Source organism: Chrysochloris asiatica, unplaced genomic scaffold (genome assembly GCF_000296735.1).
Source record: "Chrysochloris asiatica unplaced genomic scaffold, ChrAsi1.0 scaffold00213, whole genome shotgun sequence".
In the NCBI taxonomy this organism is placed as follows: domain Eukaryota; kingdom Metazoa; phylum Chordata; class Mammalia; order Afrosoricida; family Chrysochloridae; genus Chrysochloris; species Chrysochloris asiatica.
This window is the reverse complement of record NW_006408731.1, coordinates 1,339,233-1,355,675: the sequence shown is the minus strand read 5'-3', so window position 1 is coordinate 1,355,675 and position 16,443 is coordinate 1,339,233. Positions and strand designations below refer to the sequence as shown.

The 16,443-nt window shown below is 42.1% G+C and overlaps 1 non-coding gene across 1 annotated transcript; it reads right to left on the bottom strand.

The window, feature by feature from the left end:
• Positions 1-220: 220 nt before the first annotated feature.
• On the bottom strand, positions 221-292 carry TRNAA-AGC. Its single transcript has one exon. It is a non-coding gene; the product is annotated as a tRNA-Ala (tRNA).
• Positions 293-16,443: the final 16,151 nt, after the last annotated feature.

The following is a 16,443-nucleotide window of genomic DNA, read 5'->3' as shown; positions in this document are numbered from 1 at the left end:
ACTTGTTAATTTGGTGCCTCGATTGTTTTTTATTCTAGAATCAGAGCTAGTTGTTGCTAACCCGGTCCTTTTCATTTTGTCTTCCGCTTGTTGACGTAGTGTGGTGACAAAGACCTGGAAGAGCAAAGAGTAGGTATGAAAAAGCAGAACTGAATTGAATTGGTTCTTGTGTGAGTTAAGAACCGAAAAGGTGGTGAGCGAATGAGCATCGCAACAAAAGTGGAGGTGCCGGGGATTGAACCCGGGGCCTCGTGCATGCTAAGCACGCGCTCTACCACTGAGCTACACCCCCTTACGGAAGCAGTGGATCAGAAATATTTCTATGGCTTGTTAGTACCATTTTTTTTTTTATAGCAAAATGAAAAATAATCTTGTCGAAACCTATTTTTAGACCTTTTATATTGACTCTAGTATTGCGGTTACTCCTGAAGGAAAACTGAATGTCAGACTGAAATTTTCCGTCTGGTTCTGGGAGCCCGCAAGTTATCCTCTCCGGGGTTTTGCTCGACGGCATCTGCCTGGGGGACTGAAAGTAGTCCTGTCGAGCAGCCTCCAGAAAGAGATCCACTGTCTTTTGTTTCCCGATTCAGGGCGTATCCCCAACCGTCTCTGAATAAAAAGACTGCCAGGAAGTCTCAAGTGTAGTGAAGGAAGATGAAAAGGAAAAAAACCCCAAAAAAACCTAAATGTACTGTGAGAATTTAGCTCCAGGCAGGTGAGGAATCAAGGAGGGAATTGCAGAACTACTCGTGGTGGTCACGGCCAGCACTCTCGTTGACCACAGATGCCTAGCACCAGGGTCTGGAAACCGGGTTTAAAGACGCTGAGGCGAGAGTGATGAAAACCAGAGATGCGTCCTGGGAAGAGAGGAGCTAGGATGCACCAAAGACAATAGCGCCCCCTGCAGGAAGAATCAACATATATGATAATCTCTAAATTCAGGTGGGAAATGTTCAAATTTACATTTTTGGCTCAAGACTCATTGAGACTGCCACAACTGTAAAAGTAGAAGTTTTGTAACAAAAATGGGGGAGTAGTTAATCTTACATTCCAGGAATAGAGAACCCTAGGACCATCAAGGGAGAAGAGCACAAGCGGAATGTGTGACCTATCGAGAGAAGCAGCAACACCAGAGATGGAGGCAGGGATGAGAACATGGAGGGAGCAGCTGAGGACTCTAGATTCGTGGAAAGAGAGGGACTGAGAGCTGGAGGCCAGGGGGCAGGCTTGCAGAATGTGCCCTTTGGTGGTTTAAATTATTTTATATGCCTTAGTGTTTAAAAGAAAGAGGAAAAAAAGAGAGAGAGAGCTAAAATGAATAGAGAGAAATACTGTTAACTGATGGAGGGGATTATAATCATTGTAATGAAACAAAGTAACTGATGGTACATGAAGGGGGTTATAATCATTATAATGAAACAAAGTATTTGATTTGTAGAATGTAAAACTGACTGTCTGCCCTGTAAACTTTCACTCAAATCACAACGAAAACTAGTCCGTGGAGATGTAGGATAAGCACTGGATCGCAAAGTCGATTTGAACTGCAAGATCACTAGCTGCTCCTTGGAAACCCTATACTAGGTCTCTATGAGTTGGAATCAACTCAATGGCACTTAACAACATCAGTAACTTAGTTTTTAAATTATGTTTGTGATATCAGCATTTTAAGAGTTGTCATTGGTTTGATTTCTCATTCAAAATAATTATTTTTATACCTAATTTTGCAGACATATATTTTGTCTAAAAGATGATCCTTCCAGAGGCTGCAGGGGAATGTAGAATCTCCACTGAGTGGTTTCCAGTCTGCCTGGATGGGGCTGATGAAAGGAGATGGGGATATGACTCTTGTGGTACAACAGTGAATTGCTATCAGGACTGATTGTGAGGGTTGAAAATGTAAAGGTAGATGTTTTGTAACAAGAGGGGAGTACTTGATTTTGCAGTCCAGGAGCGGAGGTCCTTGGGACCATTAAAGGAGAGGAGCAGAGTGTGGGACCCTATCCAGAGAAGCAGTGATGCCAGAGATGGAGGCAGAAATGATGACATAGAGTGATGGAGCAGCTGGGGACTCTGGACTCTGGGAGGGAGAGGGGCTGTGTGCTGATGACCAGGGAGCAGGCTTGCGGGGTGTACACTTTGGTTGTTTGATGATGCATGGAGGGGATTGTAATCATTGCAATGAAATGAAATATGATAGGATGAATATAAAGCTAATGTTCTCCCATGTAAACTATCACATAATTCACAATAAAAATGTAAATATATATATATATATATCCTACTACTGTACATGTACCGTATTATGAGAGCTAGAATTTGATGGGACTACCTTATTTTTCTGGGTCTCACAAAATTTCCACCCTTGACAGGGTACAGTCTTACATGTTTTATATTGCTCTGAATTGTTGTTGGTGGTGTTGGTAAGTGCTGATCAGTTGATTGCAACTCAGTGACCCTGTATAGGGTTTCTGAGGAGTGGCTGGTGAGTTTGAACCACCGATCTTTCCCTTCAAACTGACCTTGTGGTCCAGTGCTTTCATATGATGCCACACCAGTACTCCCTAGCAACCCATTGTTGTTGTTACTATGTAATATCGAGTTGATTCTGACTCACAGCAACCCTATATAGAGTTTCCAACGAGCTGCTGGTGAGTTTGAACTACTAAACTTGTGGTTTGAACCACTGATCTTGTGTTCAAACCTACCTCGCCATCCGGTGTTTATTCCTATAGGGCCACACCAGGATTCCTTTATAGTTATGTTGTTGTTAAGTGCCATCAAGTCGGTTCCAACCCATAATGACTCTGTATAGGGTTTCCTAGGAGCATCTGGTGAGCGTGAACCACCAACCTAGTGGTTCAAAGTGACTTTGCTGTCTAATACATTAGCCTGCAGCCTTTTTCTTTACCTGAAAATTCTCCATTCCAGGGCACTGTGCTTTTCTAATGTTGTGCGTTTTCAGATTCTGTTGTTGTTGTTAAGTCTTTCCAACATAGAGAGACTCTGTATAGGGTTTCCAAGGAGTGGCTGGTGGGTTTGAACTGCTGACCTTGTGGTTAGCAGTCCAGTGCTTGTCCTACAATGCCACACCATGACTCCTTCAGATCCTGTAGTCTATTAATTTTTAACTTTTTGCAAAGCCTAAAACATTGTGATTTTGAATCAAACCATGACTGATACAGAGTATATAGAATATATGCTCTGATGGCCTAGTGATTAAGTCACTAGATTTGAAATACAGTGCCTTTTTCCTGTGTAGGTTCAAATCCTGCTCACAGTGGTTTCATTTTCTGGTTAGACTATTATTAGCAACTAATAGTACCCAACTGTCACTCATTGTTTGAAGTGACTAGAGAGGAAACTCCTGCCAGGTCAAATTGTGCCTCCCTTAACAAACTAATCCCCTTAGACAAGGACATAACCCTCAACTCAGTATGACCTTGTATAGGGTTTCCCAGGCTGTAAATCTTTATGGGCGAGCAGAAAGCCTCTTCTTTCTCCCATGGACCAGCTGCTGGGTTTGAAATGCCATCCTTCCATTTAGCAGTCCAGTGTTTATCCTACAGTACCACCAGGGTCTTTTTAAAGGCATAACAGTCCTTTGAATTTGAACATACTTAGCTCAGTCTTCCCAAGTTTGACTATTTTGCTGAAGACGAAAGCCCCTAAAGCTAAGGTATTCCAAACTTGAAGTAAGCAGTTCTCTTTGACAGTTCCTTCTCTACGATATAGTGGGAAAGAAAGTGTGAAATGTCTTGTTTTTGAGAATTTGGGCTGCTCCTCATTATCACCAACAACTCACCCTGTCAACATTTTTGGAGTACTTCATCTGAAGACTTCAACATCTCATACATCCTGGGTATAATAACAATTTCTAGGAATAGCTGAAGGAAAGCTGTATTGTTGTTGTTGTTATGTGCTGTGGAGTTGGTTCCGACTCATAGCAACCCTGTACAGGGTTTCTGAGGCTGTAAATCTTTATGGGAGCAGAAAGCCTCATCTTTCTCCTACAGAACCCCTGGTAGTTTTAAACTGCTGACCTTAAGGTTCACAGCCCGATTCGTAACCACTATACTACCAGAGGTAAATACTGTTGATTGATGGTACATGGAGAGGATTGTAATCATTGCAGTGAAACAAGGTGTGATTTGTTAAATGTAAAATGGATAAACTGCTCTGTAAACTTTCAGTCGAATCACAAGAAAACCTTTTATAATTTATATACCAGCAGAATCTGTGGAATAATCCATTTAACTGACTGGCTGGGTAAACCACAATCCCTGTTCCCACAAGCCTAGTAGAATGCTTACCAAGAGTTTCTCATATTTGTTCAAATTCTTACAGAATTCACACTTATTGGCTCTTCTGAGATTGAATGAATCCCTGATTCTGTCTCTGTGAAATCTTCCAACTACAAACCTGAATTATTCCCTGAAGTCATCTTCAAACAACTGTTTAGCTAAATTAGCAAAGAATGTTTGTTTGCTATGAGCATTATACTCTTTTACAGAATAATCTGTGAGATCGAACTGTGGACAGTAACTCTAAAAAAGACAGATGAGAAGTTGAGGGGGTGTGTGTTTGGTGGTTATGTGCGGAGTTAGCTCTTAGTCTCATCTTTCTCCCACAAAACAGCTGGTGGTTTTGAACTGCTGTCCCTGAGGCTAGCAGCTGGATTTGTAACCTCTATGCTACCAGAGGGGTACTGCACCTAAGTCAATGGTGATAAATATCAGAATGGCAATATAATGCGAAGAATGTAACAAATGTTACTCAACTGTACATGGAGAAAACGGATGCATGGGTGTATATTTTGCTGTGTATTCTCACCAAAAAAAATTAAAAAATAATCCTTAGGCCAATGAGTGAATATAGAAGGAATCTTAATATCCTCAAAGACAAATAAAGAAATCTGAAACTGGGCTAGGGATCCTAGCTGGAATGAGTTATACATGACAACTAAAAAGCCAGCCTTAGAAACAGGTATTTCAGAGATCACATTAAATCTTTTGACCCTTAAGCTCTCCAGTAGATCTTTTTTTGAATTTTCATGTAAGATATTTATACCATTGGTAAATAAAAATTGGTCTCTCATAACTCAAGTTTTGTACTTTTAATTTTTCATTGTTCTCGCATTTGAATAGACTAGACTGACTGCAGACTCATTCCTCCAAGACTAATGTTGGCTTTAGATATAAACGATCTAGTTTCTAGTAAGGTAACATTTAATATAAAGGATATAATAGAGGCCTTATTCTCTTGTCTGACTGGGATCAGCTTTTGGGTGTTTTGTGGGTTTTTTTAATCCTTTCATAACTGAATCATTTTATGTTGGGAAGTTTTAAAATTGATCCACTAATGAAATGAATGCATGCTGCATCAGAGTATTTTTTGTTCTTTTTGTTATGAAAGATGAATTTTTAAAAAAATATTAAGTGGTACACATATCTATCAGTGGACTCTGGAGGTAGGATAGGTAGAATGAAGCAGGAAAAGTTTGTTTTTTCTTAGCAATTTTATTTTACTGTGTGAAACTTTTGGAAACATGGGGCAACACATAAAGGCACCCTGCAGTGGTTGCACATAATTGTAGTTCGAGTCTGCTTCTTCTTCATGCTGCATTCTCTGCACCGCCTTCTGGTGCCCTTGACAGGCAAATGCTTTCCAACCTGCTGAAGCCGGATGTTAGTTGGTACCTCTTTGACTCCTGGCTTGTTCCTGACAAGAAAGGAGGGTCTACTTCTTGTTTTGATTTCATGTAATGAGCTGCTGTCATGGGAGCATTACTACTGCAATAAATTACATCTTATTGCACAACTACTTACAGCTCATAAACCAGAAGATAAGTCCTTGACCATTGCATGAGGCAAACATGCAGTATGCCAAGGGCGCTGTAATATGCCCTTACACTGTGCCTGAAAATAAGTTATTCACTTGAATATTATCTAATCCTAAAGATCACACCTTCCCAGTAACTCACAAGAAACTGTAAATATACTTACAAGGTTATCTTGCTGTTCAGAAACCCAAGAGGCAAACAAAAATGTAAGTAGTACTTATATGTACCATTGGTCATACAGTATGTCAAAGACAAGAGCTTACATTGTGCCTGAAAATAACTTAGTCAGCTGAATATCACCTAACCCCCAAAACCACACATTCCCAACAACATACAGGAAACAGTAAATATATTTAGAAGTTTTATCTCGTGGTATAGAAGCCCAAAGAGACAAAAGTTTTACATGATCATTCCTCCAGGGTGCGGCACCTCATACAATAACCTCTCAACCCAATAGTATAGAGCCAACAAACTTCCATTTTATAGTTACTCAAGTCCCCCTGCTGATGACAGCACGTAGTGTAGTGGTAAAAAAGCGTCCCCAGAAACCCGAGGCAGAAAATGTAAGTGGTGTCTGCATGTACCAGTAGGGGTAAAAGGGTTTAAATAGTGAGTGAAACTGGGGATCCAAAAATACTACTACTTCAAATATTGTAACTGAAAACACTCACCAATCTTTTGAAAAAGGGATTCCCACTGATTAGGGTTTTTTTTGTTGTTGCATTAAACACACTTTTAATGTTTCTCGTACAGACTCACGTTTCCATTTATGTAAATGGAGTTAGAACTTCAAGACGTTTTTAAGCTGCATGGAGATAATCTTAGACTTTTATGTGTTCTCTTATTTGTTCATGGTGTACTGTGTTCCATTAATAATCTCCACATCTTTATACAGTCTTTACAACTTTTAGAGAAAAGATAAAGCTCCCTCCCTAAAATGTACTGGGATGTTTCAGTCCTTTTTTATGCTCTTCAGCAGTTTATTTAGTCCTTTATTGGAATGACGGGCAAGTACACATGCTATTCCAAAGCTTGTGCTCGTCCTGGGACCAGCTGTGACCTCTTCCTTATCAATGCCTCTGGGTTTCAGTCCTCCTCCTGTTGTTGTTGTGAGGTACCATCCAATCAATTCCCACTATTAGCGGCTCCATGTGTCAGGACAGTACTGTCCCGGAGGGTTTCCTAGGCTGTAATCTTTATGGAAGCAGATCTCCAGGTCTTTCTCCCACAGAGTCACTGGGTGGTTCAAACTGCAAACCTTTCAGTTACCAGCCAAGCGTTCCTTTCTAGCCTCCTAATCTGTGAGAAAATAAATTTCTGTTTATTAAAGCCACTCACTTGCAGCGATTTTTGTAATAGCAGCAGTAGGAAACTAAGACAGTCTTATACAAGGAAATGATTTAAGGCACATCCCTTCGGATGCTACTGATGCTAAAACCCAGGGGCCTCCAGAAGAGTTGATTGGACCTCGAGGTCGGTACAGCAGGTCCCTGCTCCCTGGGATGGATGGGGTGACACTGGGGTGGGCTCTCTCACCTAAGTACTTCTGGTGGTGTGGGCTCTGGGCGGCCGTGGCCTGCTCGGGCGTGCTGTGCAGGCTGCTCTTGGAGCTGCTGTCCCCGAGGCTGTCTGTCTTCTGGGCAGGCCGGTACCTGGGCAGATGGCACCGTGAGCTTGAGCAGTATGGCCTTGGATGGGCCCAGGGACCAGGGTACTGAGCAAGATTCCCTTTGGGATTTGTGCATGTGTGTGGTAAAAATATATACAGAAAACCCCCAGCTTATAATGAAGTCTGTTCTGATGGCTCTGTCATTAAGTTGGTTCCAACATAAGTTGAATATCTCTTTTGTTTATCTTAGTTTTCATTATTATTGCCTTTTATTATTAGTATCTTTGCTATCTAATCTTTATTTTTTAAGGGGGTTGGCACAAGAATGATAACATCAGCAAATTACACACTGCAATATTACATGTCATACATATTACTAATGATGACATAAAAAACAAGCATATGGACAGTCATAAGTGCAGTTACATGTTACTTGAATATGTCAATTCAGGGACTACCTATATAAAAATTTGCTATTTTAACCATTGTTTTAATTGTATAACTCAGTGGCATTAATTATGTTCCCCGTGTTGAACAATCATCACCACTTCCTAGCACCAAGTGCCATTCATTACCCCAAACAAAAACTCTGTACCTCTTACCCAATAATGCCTCATCTCCCAATGTCCCCACTCCACTGGGACCACTAATCTACTTTCCTTTTGGTATTTGCCTATACCAGATATTTTAAGTAAGTGGGATCACATTATTTGTCCTCTTGTGTCTGGCTTCTTTCACTCAGCATGATGTTTTCAAGATTCATACATGTTGTAGCATGTACCAAAACTTCATTTCTCTTACAACTGAGTAATATTCCATACTGTGCATACACCACATTTTGTTTATCCATTCATCTGTTGATAGACAGGCATCTTTCGATTACTGTGAATAATGCTCCTATAAACATGGAGTATTTAAAAAAAAAAAAAAATTATCTCTTAGGAGGCCACTGTACTTCTTTGAATAGAATCACAAACAGCTTTCCATTGTGTGGTCTCAAAGAAAATTCCGAGAAATCCATCTTGCCCTCATCAGACAGAACCCGGAGAAACCTCAACCGATGAGGGGTTTCCAGAGCTGGGGTGTCCTCAGAGCCTACAGTACACCTTGGGAAGTAACAGAAGGCTGGGTAGGGGACAGGACAAGGTCAATCAGAGACAGGAGCATCCACTTTGTATGGAAGGAAGGGCCAAGGGGACAGTGAAGATGGGAGAAACGCCAGGTCAGTCAGGCGGCTGCTGACTTAGCAACAGAGCCAGGGACATCCAACCTAGATCACTTAAGGCCTGAATGTGAATGGCAAGCCTGTTCAGAAAACATGAGCTGTTGTTGGCTGCTGTGGAGGCACCCCGACTTATGACCACCGCATGCACAACAAAGAACACCCTGCCCTGTCCTGTGCCATCTCCAAGATTGGTTGAAGACTGGACTATCGTACTCCATGGAGGGTTCATTGGCTGATTTTGGAAGTAGGTCACCAATCAGTAGGTCTTTTTAGTCCATCTTAATCTGGAGGCTCTGCTGAAACCGGCTCAGCACCCTGGCAGAGGGGTTGTGGCTGTGCAGGAGTGCACTGGTTCAGAATCAAACCTGGGTCTCCCACATAGAAGGCGAGAATTCTAGACTAAAGCTTCTAAAACAGCACTCTACCTGGCTTCTAAGGAGCCCTCTCAGTGTAGTGGGTTATGAGTTAGGCTGCTAATCCCAAAGTCAGCAGTTCGACTCTACCAGTCACTCCACGGGAGAAAGATGAGGCTTTCTGCTCCCATCAAGTTTTACAGCCTCAGAAACCCTATACAGGCCCACTATGATTTGGAACCCACTAGACAGCATACAACCACCACTACCACCACCTGATTTTGCAAGGACCAAATTCAGTAGCAGCAACAACAAAATACAATGTGGTCCATGCCTTGAAAACCAAGGGTCAAAATTGGCTCCATTCTTATCTGTTAGCTCCCAGGAAATGTTCTGTGCCCTCCAACTCCCATGGCTGACCATATGGTTAGGTGTCACTGGGGTACTTTGAAGCAGCCACACTGGATTTTAGTTAGAATCACACAGATTCACCAAGCGGCCTCTCTGCACAGTAGGCCAGGTGCTAGGCGTGATGGAATCACATGGAGGTGCTCACAATCAGCATAATCTAGGTGCTAGAGAGGGAGCCGAGGGGCGAGGAGTGCCCTGGAAGCCTTCCAGGAAGCTGAATTTGAGTGTGACCTTAAACTAGGGGTCTGCAACCTACAGCCTGCAAGCCAGATCTAGCTTACCACCTATGTGCCAATACAATTTTACAAGTTTGTAAAATGTACTGACACATAGCCACACTCATTCATTTATGTATCATCTATGGCTGCTTTTGAGCTACTGAGGCAGAGTTGAATAGTTGCAAAAGAGACTGTCCCATCTGCAAAGCCAAAAATTTTGACTATTTGGCGCTTTCCAGGAAAAGTTTACTGACCCCTGCCTAAAAAGATGAGCAGCTTTGTGATAGATGGAGAACATTTCCCAGAATGACCAGGCCTTCCTAGCCATTGGATTGATATGCTAGGAAGCAGCAGTACTTCTCCTGGCTTGGGCTGTTTTGAGTAACTTATTGAGGTTATTATTACACTTGACTTATTTTATCATTCTCTCTCTGGATGAGGCTTTATGCACTATGTGGTGGTGAATTTTATACGCCAACATCGTTCAATCAGCACTGGTGCACAGCTGTTTGGTAAACACTAGTCTAGTACTTCTATGGGATTAAATCAGTTGGCCTCAAGTAAAGCAAGTTAGCCTCCCACATGTGGGTAGGTTTTATACATTCAGCTGAAGGTCTTAAGAGCAAAAAGGGGGTCTGGGGTATGTTAAGCCTCCAACACTTTTCATTCTTCCTGTTACCTGACCTGCGGATTTCAGGGCACAAGCTTGCAGGTAACTCCAGCCTGTAGCTGGGACTATGGATTTGGGACTTGCACCTCCCTCCACCCTAATCAGGTGAGAAAATTCTTTGAAGTAAACTCTCTCCTCTCTTTATATAAAGTCCCCTCATATATATGAGGTGCCTTCAAAAAGTTCATGGAAAGATTCCATTATCTTTCAATTCCATTTTTCTGTGAACTTAATGAAGCCCATACATACGGGTGTGTGTGTATACATACATACATACATATATATATATATATAAACAATTGGTGTCAAGTTGGCCCTGATTCATGGCAGCTTCATGTGAGTCAGAGTAGAACTGTGCTCCATAGAGTTTTCAATGGATGATTTTTGTGAAGTAAATCACCTCTTTTGAGGTGCCCCTGGGTGGACCTGAACCACCAACCTTCAGGTGAGCATTTGTGTATGTGTACATACATACACACATCTATGCATATATCATATATGCATGATCCTGTGTATACACACACACACACACACTCGATCTCTTTGTATCTATCAGAGTCTAGAAAACCTTTTGGAGCAGTTCTACTCTGTCACATGGGGTCACTATGAGTTGGAATTGACAGCACACAACAGTAGACACATACACGTGATGTATACATATACAAAATATGACAGACACACATACACGAGGGAACTTCAAAATGTTCATGAAAAAAATTGTATTTCTCTCAATTACATTTTCCCATGAACTTTTGAAGCCCTCTCATATATACAGGTAAAAAAATCTTTGCTAAAAGTACTGTTCATATGTGTACAGGTTTATTCTAAATAAAATATGTCTAAACCTGTCTTGGTGATCAGTGGATAGCTGCACAAAAGTCCTCTCAGGAATACACTTGTCTTAATCTCATTAGGAAGCCTTCAGAAAAAAAGGTCCATCAAAACAGTGGCTTCCAAAGGAATCTGCTGGACTAGTTCAATTCAAGGCAGAAAGGTAAGCTCAGAAGGTTATGACAACTGTGTTTTTGGAATTCTAAGAGGGGTAATCTTGATGTTTTCTTGAAGGACACAGGACAATCGTAGGGACTTATGAAGAACTTTTAAGAAAACTGAAAATTACATTAGTGAGAAAAAGACCAGGAAAGTTGGGCTGCAGAAATTTTTTCATCGTGACTATGCACCTGCTTATCCTTGGAGGGCAGCAAGGGTTATCCTAGGAGAATTTCATTGGGAGGCCTTGCCTTCATCTACTCTATAACCCTGGTCTTACCTTTTCAGATACTGTTTTGCTCCCAGAACTCAAAGAACATTTCAAAGGAACATGATTTTAGTCCCTTGAGGATACCAAAGTGCTGTTTTGACATGGTATAAATCAAGTGCAAAATTCTTCAAGGAAGGGTTAGCGACAGAAACACTGCCTTCAGAAGTGTATAGACCTAGATGGAGGATATTCACATTTTGATATTTTTGCTTAATCAAGGTTCCTATGATTTTGCACAATACTTTTTTATTTCCCCTTATATATGTACACACACACATTCGCTGTCTCTCTCCTCTCACTGGCTCTGTCTCTCGCAAAACTCCTGGTTAGGAAACATGAGCCCCCATCTCTTGCTCTCCTCACACCTTACCTGGGTGTCTCAGCTCCCCCTTGGACACTGGAGAGCAGTGTGGATGTGAGTGTTTTCCCCAAAGGACACGCCCGCCTGGACTTGGTTCACCCACCTGGGCTTCTGGTGCAGGGGCTGCTGCTGCATGGCCACGTACTGCGTGTCCTCCTGCAGCCCATTCAGCGGGGAGTCTGGCTTCAGACGGATCCCATAGTAATGACACTTGGAGTTGCCCCTAGAAATCAACAGCCAGGGTCAGCTATCTGCAAGAGCCCTTCACAGCAGGCTCACTTTGGGTTCTCGAGAAAATGGTGTCATGAGCTGTTCCTCAGTCAGACAAACTGCGGAAAGTCTACTCCCAACATGTGCCTCTGAGAAGTCCTGCAATGAGCAAACCTGTTCCATTTTGTTTAACCATAGAAACCGGATTCTAACGCATGGCGACCTCATGTGAATCAGAATAGAACTGCGCTCCACAGAGTTTTCAATAGTTAGTCTTTAGGATGTAGATCACCAGGTCTTATTTTGGAGTGGACTAGAATCTCCAATCTTTTGGTTAACAACTGAGCCTGTAAACTGTTTATACCACCCTAGGACTGAGATTACTGGAAATGTTTTTTTAAAAAATACTTCTTTTTATGGAAATTTTCAAATGAAGAGAGAGAATGGAATCGTACCTACATGTCCCACCACCAGCTTCTAAAGGAGAGAACAGACTGGTTACCACCATGTTGTTTTTGTTATTAAGTGCCATCAAGTCGGTTCCGACCCTGTAAAGCATTTTCAAGGAACGGCTCCCTGGCCCATGTTCGTTGTTGTGACATCAACCGTGACTCCCAGAGACTCATATTAGAACATTAGAACTATGTTCCACAGGATTTTCAAGGCTGTGACTTTTTGGAAGTACATCACCAGACCTTTCTTCTGCAGTACCTCTGGGTGGGTTTGAACCACTGACCTTTCAAATAGTAGTCAAGCTCAAAGTATTTGCGCCCAGAGCATGGTTACCTCAGGATGTTTCCAGACTCAACCAAAGTAGGGCTTGGATTCGGACACTCACCAGAAAGAAGAAGTCCCATATTCCCCTAAGAGTTCAATTTCTGCTTAAAGAAAGGAGGAAGTTGGGGACATCAGACCTGTGGTCTCATCCCCCACCCACCTGGTACCCAGGCGTCGTGTCCTCAGGCCCATGAACACTGAACGAATCAGTTTCCCGAAGGAAGCAGCATTCATAGGGTCTAGCTTGTGTTCCTGGCAGTGCCGAAGGTAGTGGTTGTAGACAGAACTTCTGGGCAGACTCACACCTTCAGCAGTTTCGTAGTTATCTAATAGCCACTGGAGCTGGACAGGGAGAGACATTTACTGTCAGAAGCAGAAACTGTTTAAATGGGTTACACCGATCCCTCAGGAGAATTACAGGTTCCCCTCTGCCAACAAAGAGTATCAGGAAATGATTTTCTAGTTATCATGGGCTGTGTTCAAGCGATTCTAAGCACTTGAATTAAGTCTGCTATAAACCATTCATTTATTCCTTCATTTTTCATCCTGTTTTCAGGTTCTTTGGCTTATTTTATAAAAATCTGCACATCATTAGGACCTATTAGGTATCATCTTCATAATTATTTAAACACCCACACACATCATACACAGTTTAAATACCAAATACACTACCAAGTATCTCCTAAAATTTCTGCTATTGTTATTACTTTCAAGTTGATTTCAACTCATGGTGACACAAGTAGATCTCGGCACACTCATGTTCATTGTAGCACTATTCACAGCAGCAAAAAGATGGGGACAACCTAAATGCCCATCAACAGAATAGTGAAACTTTGGTACATACATACAATGGACTACTACACAACACTGAAGAATAACCATGAGCCTCCATAACACCACCTCACAACATGGGTGAACCTGGAGGACCTCATGCTGAGTGAAATTAGTCAATTGAAAAAAAAAAAAACACATAAAAAAGTCCTTTTCCAGAGTCAGGTGCCTGGCCTTAACTGCTGTGGAGCAGGCACACACACTCATAGGGGCCCTGTATAGGGTTTCCAAGGACTAACTGGAATTTATGACATTCTCTCCATACTTCCAGAATGCAGACTGACAAGCACTCTGAGACACAAGGAAATAGGAATGATGCTCACAATGGTCAAATAAAGTCACCACCAGATGAGACAGTGACTGTTGAGCCCAAAGTCATACCAGCTTCCCTGGTCCAGGTTTCATGGATCCTGTAGGAACTTCACCAAAGAGCCTCCATGAAGAAGACTCTACTGAGGACCTCAAGACCATCCCACAAAGGAATCCCCCCAGTTCCACTATGAGAGTACCCCTGGACCCAGGGATGTCCTCTGGCATCTCCAGGAGCTTGCTGAGCCGTGGCTGTGACCCAACATCCACATAAAGGAACAGATTGTGCAGGAGCAATGGCAGGCCATCCTGCCAGAGGAACTCAAGACTCAGATACAGAGATATCAGCACAGAGTCAGAATTACTGTCTCTTTGGTGCCTGATCCAACTGCAGCAATAAACCTCAGTTTCCTTGATGCTTTTCTTTGACTGTCGATAAGAAGAATCAATCAAAGCCTATGTCAACCTCTATTTGAGTGAGGCAGTCTTATTTCCTTGAACTGACCTCTAGGAGATGTTTCTCAGCCCTCTTGTTTGCACAATCAACTTGTATTTGCTCTGCTGACTGTCTCCTTGTTTTTTCACTTTGTAATATGCTTTAATATATTGCCTTTATGTAGCCAAAGAGTAATCTGCTTTACATTTCAGAACTCTTAATTCTTACTGGGAGCATGAGTGAAACCTTCTGTAACCCCACTATATTCATTAGAAATAACTGAAATGATTAAAGTGGTCCTTAATCATGAAAAAACACCCCAGATATTGTATGAGACCACTGTAGTAAAAAGTGAAGAAAAGGTATTCTGGATAAAAGACAATGATTACCAGGGATGGGAGGGAAGGGAAAATTATTCATTGGCTAGAGGGTAGTAGGGTATTATTAAGTGCCAACAAGTCAGTTCCAACTCCTAGTGACCCTGCATAGGATTTCGCAAGGTAGGTTTGAACCGACAACATTGTGATTAAACGCTTATCCTACAGCACCATAACAGTAGAGGGTACACATGTTAACATGGGTGATGGGGAAGACAACATATAAGTTAAAGTGAACAGAGGTATATACTGTTAACTGTACACAGAGGGGATTGCAATCATTGTACTGAAACTAAGTATATGATGTATTTACTATAAAACTGATGGTCTGCTCTATAAACCTTTACTCAATTCACAATTAAAAGTTTAAAAACTAAAAAGTTACTGTCAAGTAGACTCCAATTCACAGTGACCCTATGTGTGTGAGAGGAGAACTGCATTCCACAGGGTTTCAATAGCCGATTTGTTTTTCAGAAGACTACCAGACCTTTCTTCTCAGGTGCCTCTGGACCTGAGTCTGGCACCTCCAGTCTCTTGGTTAGCAACCAAGTGCATTAACTGTTTATACACAGACTGAATCCTTCATTTTGAAATTAATAAATAGTCCAGTCAATGATTATCTATTATTTACAAACTTTTAAATTATTTATAAATAATTCAGTCACTCTAACCTATTACCCCTTGAGCCTTTGGCGCATACCCCTCCTCACCCTGAACACACCTGGACTCATCCCTTTCCTTCTTTGATCTGGGAGGTTGAGGGACTCATGAAGCTGAGAATTTTCGGAAGAGAACACGGGCTAACAAGGTCATACTGGAGCAGGGTGGGCCCTAAGCCTAATCTCGTGTGAGTGGTGTCTTAGTGTCTTATATAAAAGACAGACACACACAGATGATAAAAAAAAACATGCGAGGAACAATCTGAAGCCAAGGCTAGTACCAAGGACAGGGGTCTTCCTCTAGAGCCAGCGCCAACTCAAACTTCTAACCTCCCAAACTGTAGGCCAACACAAGCCACCTACTTGTGGTATCTTATTAAGGCAGCCCTAGGAAATGCAAACAGAGCCCGAGTCCTGATTTTATGGGTGGGAGCTAGAAGAAGCATTTATCTAGGAATCCTGAGGAATGGGTTGTAAGACCGGTTCTATCACCCACTTAGCAGTGGCCTTGGATATGGAATAAGCTCATAAGGTAAAAGAAAGGTTTGGAAAAGATTTCTTTTGCATCACCCCTCCCCACCCAGTACTATTTAAACTAGAAGGTGCTTTCACTGGGTAACTATGTTTTCATCAAAAGGCAACATGGTTGCCTTGGCAGTCAGCTCTTGCTGCTGAGATGAAAGTAACTTCACAGGAAGGTGATGCCATCCCCACCACCAGCTATTGTGGAGTCGCCTAGGAATGCGCTCCATATTTCACTTTGCGTTGATACAATCATACTTTAAACACCCAGCTTTCCATCCATTCATCACACATTTATCAAGAACTGAGTTGAAGCTGGGCCCTGTTTTAGGTGTCAGGGACACAACAGTGAGGAAGACAAACCAGAACCCCTAC